Below are 14,150 nucleotides of genomic sequence, written 5' to 3'. Positions count from 1 at the left end.
GTGACCCTGGGAGCCTGGAGGCCCCGCGGCCCCTCCCGGTCCTGCCCGAGGTCCCTGCGAGCGCTTCTCCGCGGAGGAATCGGGGGTCGGTGAGGTTCCCGCTGCTCCGGGCGGGGCTCTCCGTCCTGGGGGCTCTCCCGGGGCCTCAGCCCAGCCCCCGCGGGGCCTCCCCCACTGGTTCTTTTTTATTTTTATTTTTCCACCTTCCTACCTTGTTAGAAGCAAAAACCCTTCTCTCTGTAGCGTTCCGCTGTTCTCTCTTTAAATCTCAAGTTGAATATTAGGTTTCCATGACGATTTGAAAGTTATCTAGGTAAGTTGGTGGGGACAGGTGACCTGGGGACCCTACTCCTCTGCCGCCTTGCCCTGCCCCCTGATAAACACATTTTCTATCACTTCAAATAACACAGCTCTTGAATTTAATAATTGAGAAATATCGTAGTTGAAATTCTACGAACTTATCTGCTTCCTCATCTTTAACTTAATATTACAACTCTTTACTCCCTAGCACAACAGTTTGTAAAAACAAATCATTTTATTTTTTTTCCCACTTTTAATTTCCCTAAAACATTTAAAGTAATGGTAATAATGTATTGGGTGATTATAAACTACAGACAAGTGAAATGAATAACATCAATGTCACAAAAGTGAAGAGAGAAATTGGGAATACTTCATTATCAAATATCTTTAGTATGCATAAAGCAAAAATTAATAGAAATGAAAGAGAAATAGACAAATCTACTACCATACTTGGGATTTCAAAACACCTTTTTTTAGTTAATTGCTAAACATAGTGGGCAGGAAGTCAGTAAGGATGTAGTTGATTGAATAAGACTATAAATCAACATGATCTAATTGACATATATAAAGTATTTTTTTTCTAACAACAAAAAAAAATACATTTTTTTCTAACCAGACTTGGAATAATCACTAGGCTGGATTACAGTCTGTGTTATAAATCACATCCTAAATTTAAAAAATACGAACCATACAAAGTGTGTTCTCAGACCACAATAGTATTAAAGTAGAAATTATTAAAAGAAACATAGTTGGAAAATCCCCAAATATCTGAAGACCAAACAACACACTTGTATGTAACATGAAAGTCAAAAAAGAAAGAGTAATTTAAAAATATTTTAATGAGATTAAAATAAAAATCCTACTCATTAAAATTTATTAGAATATAGCAAAAATGGAACCTAGAGGATTATTTACAGCATCATATTCATATATTAGAAACAAAGAGATATATAAAGTAATGACCTATGCTTTCATTTTAGAAAGCTAGAAGAAGTAAAATAAGTTGAAAGCAAGCATAAGCAAGAATACAACTGGAGAAAAAATTAATGAGATTGTCAATAGGAAAACAATAGAGAAGAACTGATGAATCCAAAAGCTGGATATTTGAAACAGCAATAAAATTAGTAAAATTTCTCAAGTCAAACAAGAAAAAAAAAAAAAAACACACACACACACACACACAAGTTACCAACATCAGAAATAACATAGAGGTTATCACAAGTGATCCCATGGTCATTATAGAGATAATAAAGAAATATGATGAGTAAATTCTATGGCTTTCTTGATAGGTGAAATAGATTGCTCTCTTGAAAGACATATTACCAAAACTTACATGATAAAAAACATCTTATACTTAGGCACATATATTTTTTAAAAATGAAGTCAGTGATTAATACTCCTGAGAGAGTGAAGCCTGGGTGGCTCAGTGGTTGAGCGTCTGCCTTTGGCTCAGGGCTCAATCCGAGAGTCCCAGGATTGAGTCCCATATTGAGCTCCCTGCAAGGAGCCTGCTTCTCTCTCAAAGACTAGGTCTCGGCCTCTCTCTCTCTCTCTCTCATGAATAAATGGATAGGATCTTAAAAATAATAATAATAATAATAATAATACTCCTGAGGGAGAAAGTTCAAGGCTCAAATGGCCTCACTGGTCAATTATTCTAAACATAAGGAAGAAATTATTCCAATTCTGCACAGTGTCTTCCAAAAAAAATAGAAACAGGGGCACCTGGGTGGCTTAGTTGGTGAAGTGTCTGCTCTTGGTTTTGACTTAGGTCATGGTCTCAAGATCATCAGATCAATCCCCACACTGGGCTCTGTGCTCAGTGCAGAATCTGCTTGATATTCTCTCCCTCTCCCTTCACCCCTCCTCCCATTTGCACATGCAAGATCACTCAATTAAATAAGTCTTTAAAAAATAAAAACAGAAGGAACTCTTCCTAATTCATTCACTGAAGCCAACATTAACTTACTTTCAAAGTAAAGTTCAGACCAATATCTATCATACAGATGTAAGAATTTTCAAAATATTAGCAAATCATATCCAATAATGAATAAAGATAGTTATAAACCATGAACAATTATACAATCATAAATTCCATATATGCAAAAAATAATCAATATAATCTTCTATATAATAGGCTAAGGAAGAAAAATTATATGATCATATCAATTGATACAAAAAATAATTTGAGAAAACTAAATCCATTCAGGTTTAAAACTTTCAGAAAACAGATATACAGGAGAACTTCCTCAAGGTGATAAAGAACATTTACTAAAATGCCTACAGCTAATTTTATGTTTAATAGGGGATACAGGATATTTTGCCTCTATGGTAATAAGACAAGAATGTCCTCTCTCACTACTTCTATTCAAAAATCATACTGAAAGTCCTAGGTAATGCAATATGACAAGAAAATGAAAATTTTATAGAAGAAATAAACCTGTGTTAATCACATTTGACTTGATGGTCTATGGAAAAACTCAAAGTCTCAAAAATAAATTGTAATGAATAAACAAGCATAACAAGAACAAAGGTATGTAAGTCAATCACTTTTCTATATACCAGCATTAAATAATTGAAATTAGAATTCCTAAAAATACCATTTACCATAACAGCAACCAATGAAATACTTAGATATAAATGTAAAAAACATTTGCAGAATCTATGTGTGGAAAACTTCAAAACTGATCCAAGAAACCACAGTAGATCTCAATGTATAAAGGAATATGCCACAAGCATGGATTGGAAAACTCAACATTCTTAAGATGCCAATTCTTACCATAATGATCTATAGATTCACTGGAATCACATTCAAAATCCTAGTAAGCAATTTATAAAGACTGACAGGCAAAAATCTTTTAATAGCCAATATAATACTGAAGGACAAAGTTGGATTTTGAACTTGAAAATACAGGAACTTTGAAATACAGGGTTTCAAGATTATAAAACTACAGTAAGCAGGAAAAGTACTGGTGAAGAATAGACACACGGTCTAATGGGATAGAACTGAGAACACAGAAATAGACCCTGCCAGCCGATCTTTGGCAAAGAAACTGATGAAACTTAATGGAGAAAAGAATGGTTTTTGAACGAGTGGTGCTGGAAAAATGTGGCATCCCTATGTATTTATATGCCCAAAAAGAAAAATCTAGACACAGACCTTACATCTTTCACATGCACACACACTCACACACACACACACACACATCAAAATGGACCACAGATATAACTATAAAATGAAAAGTATATAACTTCTAAGAGAAAACAGGTGAAAATTTATGTGACCTTTGGATTTGGTAAAGAGTTCCTAAATATATTGCTAAAGTATGATCTGTGAAAGAAAAAAAATAAGTTGGACTTTATTAAAATTAAAACTTTTGGTTTGTTAAAGATCCTTGTAAGAAGAGATGATATTTGCAAGACACATAAATGATGATGCACTGGTGTTCAAAACATAGAAATTTAAATTCAATAAGAAAACAACTCAACTTAAAAACTGGCAAAAGATCTGAATAAACAATTTGCCAAAGAATATACAGAAAGGAAAAATAAGCATATGTCATTTTGTCATTAGGAAATGCAAATTAACATCACAGTGTAATAGCACATATACCTTTAGAATGGCTAGAATTCAAAAAGGCCCTGACCATACCGGTTGAAGAGGCAAAGTAACAGGAAACTTTACTCATTACTGGTGGGAGTGCAAATTGGTCTAGTCATTCTGGAGGATATTTTGGCAGTTTCTTACAAAGAGAACACAGTCTTACGATTTGACCCAGCAATTACACACCTAAATTCTTCTTTATTTGAAAATTTGTATCCACAGAAAAACCTTCCCATGAATATTTATAGCAGATTTATTCAAAACTGCCCAAATTGGAAGCAACCAAGAGGTCCTTTAATAGGTGCACGAGTAAAGAAACCATGGTATATCCATAAAACAGAATAGGATTCAGTGATAGCGATAAGCTAGCAATACACGCATACAGCATACACACACACACACGCACACACACACACACTGTTGAATCTTAAATGCATATTTCTGAGTGAAAGTGACTAGTCTAAAAAGGCTGCATATGGTATGATTCAAAATAGATGATATTCTGGAAAAGACAAAACTATGTATATATTTTAAAATATCAGTAGTTTTCAGGGGCTGAGGGAAGTGGGGAGGAGGGATGAATAGTGAAGCCCAGGGAATTTGCAAAGATGGTGAAACTATCCTATTGGACCCTGTATTGACAGATACACAAAATTATGCATAAAACTTTACAGCACATACAGAGAATCTTGATTTATGCAAGGAAAAGTATCATTTAGAAGACTGGGGGATCCCAGGCGAAAGTGCAGAATGTGACAGCACAATCTAACTGGAGTAGAAATGTGTGATGTAAACCCACTGGAGGGTAGGAGGTAAAGGTACTGACCTAGGTAACCGTGCAAATGAGTTGAAGCCCTTTTTAACTTGGACTATTTTGTCAGCAATGTTTATAAGAAAACAGCCTTGGAAAATAGGGACACTGTCTTCCCAGGAGGCATAGAGTAGGTGTGTATACTATGCAGTATAATAAATATAGTTTCTCTCTCCGGGACAAAATGCAAGCAGTTCTACTGCCTAAAAAGAATCTGGTTTCCTAAGCTTGCTGTTCTTCTCCTGTAACACAATCCTCAGTTAATAGTCACTTCCTGTCCCCCTTCACATTACCCTGTGAGAAATGCGACTATGGCTACTGTTATTGCTATGAGACAGTCTGCCCTTTGTCTCTAATAGAAGAGATGTCGTCTGTATTCTAACAGCATCCATCAAATGTGGCAAACTAGTCAAAGACAGAAAGTAGGGTGATGTATCAGACACTTCACAGTCCTTTATGTACATACCTAGACAAATATGGTTATCAGCTTAGCTACCTTGAATTTATTTCAGTAACTTAGAGAGTTGGAAAGTTCTTTGGTGCAAAAAAACTGAAGCACATGTTATGGGTCTCTTCCACTAGTTTTTGTGAGTCAAGTATATTCCTTAATGTCCAACTAGTATTATTAAGAACTACAGTAGTTAATGAGTAAATGACCATTGGTTGATTAGACTCTATAGAGTATACTAGGGTTTTTTTTTCCCCTAACAATCACCACAAACTGGTTATAACAGCACACATTTATAATCTCACAGTTAAATAGATCAGAAGTCTGATGGGCTCCATTCATTTTTATGTACTAGGACCCACAAAGGCAGAAATCAATATACCAGCCAGCCTGAGCTGCTATTTGGAGGCTGTGAGGAAGAATCCACTGTCAGGTCACTCACAGAATTAAATTTCATATTATTATAGGACTAAATCCCTGTTTCTTTCATGATGATTGCCTGGGAATTGCTCTCAGCTTTTCGAGGTGGCTTGCCTTCCCTGGTTTGAGGTTCCCTTTCTCCATCTTCAAAGCTAGCAATGGGTGGTTGAGTCCTCCTCATGGTTTGAGTCTGACGACTCCCTCTGACTCATTTCTCTTGCTGCTTCTTACACCACACCTCTGACAGACTCTGCTGCCTTCCTCTTCTACTTTTAAGGGTCTGTGGAATGACACTGAGCATACCTCAATCATCCAAGATTATCTTCCTATTTAAGGTTGTCAGTTTATTAACTTCCTTAATTCTGATTACAGGGTTTCTCTCTTTCTTCTCTCTCTCTCTCTGCCATGTGACATAACACATTTGCAGGGATAACATAAGAACCAAAATCCTATGTATTTACACTAGGGCACTGAGTATAGGCATCATCATAGACTGAGGATATTCTATGGAAATTTTCTAAACGATTAGTAGTAGAGTCATGAAAAGTTCAGTTGGGAAATGATTTTTTTTTTCTGACAGGAAAAGTTGTTAAATGTTAGTATAGGTTATTAAAAGATTATATAATCTCTTCTGGGAACTTCTGAGGTTAGGATCAGACACTTGTCTTCCAAGATAGTTTTGAAGTCAGTTTCCCTAAAAACTAGAAATAGACTGAATTCCCTGTCAAAGTTGCTTACCAGTTAGGCTTTTAGAAGTTAATAAAACTATGCAATAAAAAACTGAATCACTTTTGTTTTAAATAGACTATAAATTCTCTTAATATTCATGTATTCCAGGGAGGTAATTCAGGAAAGATGTTGTTCTGTATCAGATAAAATTTTTTAATCTAGTTTTTGTGTCTAAAGTTAATCTTCAACTTTTATAGTTAGAAAAACATTCGAAATTGAGTATTAAAATATGAAATAAACTTCTATAAAAACAAAGATCAACATCGCTCTCTCTTAGCCTTCAAATATTTTGGTAGGAAAAGATTTAAGTTAATTGTCTACAAAAAGTATAAGACTAGTTGACTAAAGCTAGTTTTATGTGACCTTGACTCTCCTTTTGCAGAGAAGGGTTGAATTTTGTTAAGTTTTTTTTGTTGTTGTTGTTGTTTTAGCTATATAATGTTGCTTCATTAGGACTAATTTCAAAACCTTTTTAAGCAATGTTTTATAAAATTCCCTAATAGGAATCAGCTGGGTTACTCCTTAAAAAATAAAAGTACCTGGGAGAAATTTCAGGCCTCATAATCACACGTAAGAGACAATCTGCAAAACTATCTTTTATCAGGTAACCAGATGATTCTCATCATCTAGAGAGGTTCTAAAAAAAAGTGTCAAAATGAAATTAGCTAGATGAAAATACACGAAGACTTTCTATTGGATATTGAATTTACTCCAGTGGTTCCTTCTATAACATACAACCCAGAAACTGGGCTAGTGTTTGTAATATGGATAAACTTTTTTTTTTTTTTTTAAGATTTCACTTATTTATGAGAAAGAGAGAGAAAGGGAGAGAGGGAGAGAGAATGCAAGTGTGTGTCCATGTGCACACAAGTCTGGGAGAAGGACAGAGGGAGAACCAGGCTCCCTGCTGTGTAGGGATCCAGGGCCCTGGTATCATGACCTGAGCTGAAGGCAGACACTTAATGAACTGAGCCACCCAGGTGCTCCTGGATTCATTTTTAAAAATAAAACAACAGGTTAAAATGTATATTAAGAATTCTGCAAAATTTATGGTAAAATAATAGAAAGCTACATTGTTGTCTAGACCCGTGTATACTCTTAACACTCGAATTTTTAAAAGAGCATTTATCTTTGGTTAAATAGCTACTTAACATTTTTTCAAATTACAAAAATATGTCTGCTTGGTAAAGATTAAACTAATTCAGAAGTTTACCCCCTCCCATACCTCCCTTCCTTCCATCTCCGGGGGTAACTAGAATTAATAAATTGGTCAACTTTCTTTAGAGATTTTTGTTGCATTTACAAGCAAGTATGTACATGTTCAATTGCTTATTTTTCTTCAGTGTAGTGTGGGTTAGAATACCACTGATATTTTTCCAAAATCATTCACCGAATGGAAAAAAATTGAATAGTTTTTTGAGGCAGATATCTTTGTGTTGTCTTGGAATTTAATAAGAATGTTTCTAGCATGTTACTAATACAGTTTAATATTTGTTTTGGATTATTATATGAGAGAACTTCTATCTCTGTAATAACTTCTATTTTAGTCTTAGCATGCTAAGGTTTATAATGAATGATTACTATGTTTATTAATTAGGTTTTTCAAAATTATTTATTTACTTATTTTTGCTTGTGTGATAATACAATGACTAGACTTCCTGATGTATACCTAATTTTGCATTCTTGAATTCCTCATTGATATGTAATATTCTTTTTAACATCCATGAATTTAAATTTGAAATGTTTCATGTAGAGCATTTACATGTACATTGAAAATAAATTTGACCTAAGATTTTGTTTGATTGTTCTTACTCTTCTGTTATTTATTTTTTTAAGCCTTCATTTAAATTCTAGTTGACATACTCTGTAATATGAGTTTCAGGTGTACAAAATAGCGATTCAACACTGCCATACAATACCCAGTGCTCATCACCTGTTCCACCCTATTGTTCCACTCATCTTCTCCCTGGTAACAGTTTGTTAAGAGTGTTTCTTGGTTTTCCTCTCTCCCTTTTTGCTGCTGCTGACCCTTCCCCACTTTGTTCATTTGTTTTGTCAATCATGTGGAATTTAGGACACAAAAGATGAAATCTGTTATTTTTTAACCAAAGTTTTAAAAAGGCTTGCAAATTTCCCTCTGGCAATTATTTTTTAAAAACTTTGCACAATAAGGAGAAACTACCAGGATCTTTTAGCAAACATTAAACTAAGGAGCAAACTTACTGGGTTTAAACATGGCTCCCCCATTTCCTAGCTTTAGCATTTCAGGCAACTCATTTAACATTCTGTGCCTTAGTTCCTTCATAGTATTCTTGAAAGAATTCAAAAAGGAATACATATAAAAGGTTCACAACACCCTGACACATAGTAGCACTTCAATTTTCAACAGTTATTATTGCCACTTACTATGGACAAGAACATGTCAATTGATGTCTGTTATCAACATTCTCATTCAAAATCATTCTGAAGATTTTAGCCAATGTATTAGGATGAAGGGAAGAAAATAAAATATAAATACCAAAAAGAGAGACTAAAGAACTAAAGAACTATCCCAACTATTAGAAGATATCCATGCAGTGATTAGTTTCATGGTAAATGTGAGGACAAAATGACTCATGTCTAAAGTAATCGGTTGAAAAAAAATTATAAAAAAGAAAATCTTTCACTGAAGAAATAAATATTTTTCATTTCTAAATACAAGTATAAGAAATGTGCAAGATCTATGTGATAAAAAATATTGATACATAAAATACCTAAATAATTAAAAAATACTATTTGCACATGAAATGATTAAATAAAGAGATAACTTCCTGTCAAAATTGTTATGTACAGTTAGTACAATTTGAATCAGATTCCCAACTTGAAGTCATAACAGATTGTTTATCAATTTCACTTATTAGAATAGAGGAGCAAACTAATTTAACCAGAGCAGAAAGAACATGTCTAAGATCAATGGTTGTATATGAGATTGTGTGCCTTTGAATCAACGAATATTGTAGAGATTTGTGGATCTGCAAAAAAGCTCTAATATTACATTAGGATAGCGCTGAATAATCATTATCAACTCTTTGAGCATAACATTGACAAGTTTAGAATCTCCACCATAAGAAATTAAACATTTAATGATTAATTAAATATGGAGTAAAGTAAAAAAATATGGAGTTAAAATCTTGAAGATTAAAGGCCTACATGTCAGTCAGACTTCAGACACACTACACTAGAGTAATCTGGGTTATAAATTCACAGGGGTTATCCTTGAGACTTCATGAGGGTGCAGAAACCTGCCTTCCTAACTAGTCCTCCTGTTGTTTCCAATGAGGATAATTGTGAATTTCTAATCTTAGCTCCCAAAGGTCATCATTTATGAGAATTACCTGAAGAATTGGGAAAAAAAAAACCAGATTTCCAGGCTTGAAAATTCTGTCTCCCTTGAGATTCTGTTTCAATAGATCTAAGCAGGGAGCTAGGACTCAAAATTTTAAAATAAGCATTTTAAGTTGAAGCACTAAAGTCTAAGACAAACATAGCTTTAAGTTATCGTTTGGCCAATAGTAATTTTAATTGTAAATGTTATCTCCAGGCAAAATATGATTACCATGTGTAGATAGAATTATCTCAGGGAAAGATTCCAGGTGTTTTTAGGAGGCAATTCTGAGTCTAAGATTATTAGGAACAGGTGGTTTTATATAGATTGGCTTAAAGTGCATTGTTTGGAGAGGATTTTTAGTATTTGATAATTAATTAAGGTCACTAGTGAGAGAGTGGAGTCAACATGACTATTGGTAATGGAATCTGAAGAATAACCAAGTTTGGAGAGATTAAGATATATTTGTATTATCTTTATAAACTTTACTGGGTAATAATATAGGTGGGTCTAAAGTTCCCAGAACATATAAGGCTGTCTTTAAAAGAATAATAAAAAAAAAAAAAACATTTGAAATACTTGATAGGAAAAATTAATGAAGAAACAAACTTAAAATAGAGTTTTTGAAAATGTAAACATTTCAAGAAGAAGCATACACTACAAATGTATTGAAAGAATGAAAATGTAAGTATTTAAAATTATTAAAGTCATAGTGCCTTAATTCCTCAAGGAAAAGCTAAATAGTAGCAGCCCGTACTGTAATAATTTTTCTTACACATTCACAATGAATATGCTCATTGTACCAATCCTCCATTTGTAACACAAACCTTCATAATCTTTAACTGAACTATTCATCAATTTTAAGTGTTATTTCTTCCTCAATAACTATATTTGCAATACAAATATAGGGTGCAAACACTAGAATAACTAGTATTTAGCCCCAAATAGGTATTCAGTTACAAATCACATAAATCCAATATCAATCAATTTTAGCCCTTTGAAATACCCTTTTATAGCTACCACCTTTACCTTGGACCACTTTTCGTTTTTGTTCAAAAAAGATTTTTAGTACGTAGGAAATCATTCTATGAAATATGTGTGCTCCAAAAGAGCTCTCTAGGATTCTCATTTTATAAATTGAATATTTTAAGTGAATAGAATGCTTAAAGAAATTCCCCAATGAATCTAGCTATAGCTGAAAGAGTTTTATAATCCACTCCTTTTTATCTTTTTTTTTTAAAGCTCTACTTTTCAAATTGGAGTTTTCTTATATCATTGATTCACAAAAGCATAAAGTCAGATCTCTTAGTCAAATCTCTAATACAATAAAAAAATTGTGTAAGTCATATCACCAAGAGATATCAAGTATATTGTACGTCACTGTGGAAGTATACTTCATATAAAATGATTGACTTATTTTTCATTATTGCCAATTATTTTTTGCTTAACCTTAATAAATATACTTAAAATTTAGCCATTGCTTTGCGATATAGTGTATCTTTAGTTTTTATGCCACCTGTTTTATTAAAACCCCTGAATATTTCATGACTATCTCCTTTAAAGCACAAGAAGACTATTAAATTAAACCTATTTAATGATATCTTAGACTCACCCATTTTCCACCAAAAACAAAACCAGTTACCTTCAATATTTATCCTATCCTGACCAGGTCATCAATGAGAATTAGACCTAATGGCATTGGGGGCTTTTCTTCTTAACTTAGTGTTAAGTCTAGACTCTGCAAAAGTGTGTAGGCACATTCTCCATACAAAACTCTTAACCATGGGAAATGAATAATCTCTTTGAACCACCTTCTATTATACACTATGGATTTTAATCTGAATTCTCTCTGAAAATGGATCTTGGCCCTAATGGCCTAATTTCCTCTGAAGATAGACCCTGCTTATACTAAATGTTAGCCATTTCTTTTTTTGTGTGTCTACAACATCAGCAAAGTCACCCACTCCATTAAATCTCTTTAATGCCAAACATGTCAAACAAGTTCAAGTTCACTATATTTCAGACAATATCATGTTGGGTTACCAATCATTCCTCAAGGAAAAAAGAGACACCCCTACAAATATTAATCATTCTTAAATTACCTACCACCTAGATTGAACTATAATTCTGTTTATTTATGTTATGTTCTGGCCTCATAATATCAGCATGTTTTAATACTGTTGGTGTAACTCAAAATCTTGATTAATGACTTCCTTCTTCAATAAAATTCTCTGTAGGAAATACTAATTAATCTTATTTCATCATCTTATTAATAAGCCATTATTATTCATCTTTTGTAGTTGAGCTCATTGCTTAACTAGGATTTTTTTTAAATACTTGCTTCTCATTAATTGTCTATCCAGTTTCAGACATATGAAATTTAATCCAATTGCTACCTTTCCTTTCCGTCGAGAAAGTCCTTCAATCACTGATTCTGAGTAAAACTGGAAAATAAAACTCATTCATTTTCTACGATTAACATAAAACAATAGCAACAATTCTGTACCAGTAATTAACAATTTTATTTCTTAGTGTATAAGTAATTCACCTCACCAGCTATTAAATGATGAAAATTAGCAATGAAATATTTTTGTCCCAAACTATAGCCTTTTCCTTATGTTGGAACATTTAATTAAACTGATCGTATATTGAAAAAAAAAATTAAACATTTCCAGACGTAAGCAAAAATGAGTTCACTAAACTTAGAACTCATGCTTACAAAGAATAGAGACAAAGTTAATAATCAAAACTATTGATATGTTTTAGCAGTCTGGCTTAGTTAATCCTTCATTCATATTGAATTTGTGTAAACATGTTCTGTGATCACAGTGTTCAGTATAGATTGATTGGAATTGTGCAAACACCCTTTGCTGCTTTCTTGTCTAGTATTTCTTACACTTTTTAAAAAATATTTTGTTGTCCTGAGTTCATTTTTAAGTTACTTAATGAGTTTTACATAATAAATACCAGATGTGTACTTTCTTTAGTGGAATATTGATTTTTTTGAAAAGTTGGATTTATAAATGTTCTGTACCCAGTTGCAATAGATCTTATACTTTTAAATCACACGTATACAATTCTACAAGGTTTAAATAACTGAAGAAACATTGCTGTTCCCACTGAAAGAGTCTTTCATTAAAAGTGAAATTAAGTTACCACAGATTTAGATGGGTATGGGAATGACATTTTACCACTTAATTATAACCTCTTATCCATCACTTCCATCTCTATGTAAGTCTTATGAGACACTGCTTTGATTTTGGAAGTTCATGGGTTTTTTAAAGATTTTTATTTATTTGAGAAAGAGAGAGAAAGTGAGAGAGAGAGAGAGAGAGAACGAGTGCATGAGAGCAGGAGTGGGGGGAGGACAGAGGAAGAAGCAGATTCCTCACTGAGTGACAGCCCCATGGAGGGCTGGGTCCCAGGACCCTGAGATCATGTTCTGAGCTGAAAGCAGACACCTAACCCACTGAGCCACCCATGCACCCTTGCACCCTGATTTTGTAGGTTTTTTTATATATAATTAAAAGAGTCCAAAAAATAGAAATGCAGATTTTCCTACCTGTTCTTCATGATATAGAGTAAGATAAATTGTTTACCTAGATATCCAAATCACTACATCTGTAAGTTTGTAGGGATTGGCTGTTGTTTGATACCTATTTGCCTTTAGGCATTTATTTGAATGTCAGGCTCAAATAATTGAAATAATCATGCTGCTCAGGTTAGCGCACACTTTTAGTTTCATTAGTTTATTCATGGGCCCTATCTTGTTTAATTATCAAAATATCCTGATCCTTAACACTTCTTATAACCTCAAATGCTATCACTTCAGTTGGAACCATCATCATTTTTGACATGAGTTGATGTGTTAGAGAGTCTCCCTTAGGGCACTGCACTGGTCATGATCTCTGACTGCAGTGTTCTCCTGCATGTGCTCATGAATAAATCCTCCAGTTTCTTTAACACTTAGCTCAGATATCTAGCTCTCAGTATCTAAAATGTAACCCTATAACCCAACCCTGCCAAAACCCTTGAAACCTTTGATTTTCCTCTAGTTTTTAATATCATGACACTTTTAACTTCCTGTATAACTTATTCATATTGTTTTCTGTTTATTATCTGTTGCTTGTCAGCCAATATTGTTTTCTATTTTTTTCCAGTTATATTGAAGTGCTAGAATAGGGTCTGAGCTATAAAAGAATAAATGAATGAAGGTTTCATCTTATGCTAGACTTGTATCTTACCAAGACTTATGAGAGCAATTAATATTTGTGTTCTACAGACGGATATATCAGCATGGAAAGATCAATGCAGTGGACAAATATGATGAGGTTCCACTGTGAAATCTTTTTGTGCTATCCCACTCCATGGTGAATAAACTTTCCGTATGTTTCAAGTCCTTACTTATTCTTTCTACCTCTTTGTCTTATATAATGCCTGGCCCTTATCCAATTACACTGTTTTACCTGTAGCT

Source organism: Canis lupus, chromosome 13 (assembly GCF_003254725.2).
Source record: "Canis lupus dingo isolate Sandy chromosome 13, ASM325472v2, whole genome shotgun sequence".
NCBI classification, from domain to species: Eukaryota; Metazoa; Chordata; class Mammalia; order Carnivora; family Canidae; genus Canis; species Canis lupus.
This window is presented reverse-complemented; position numbering follows the sequence as displayed.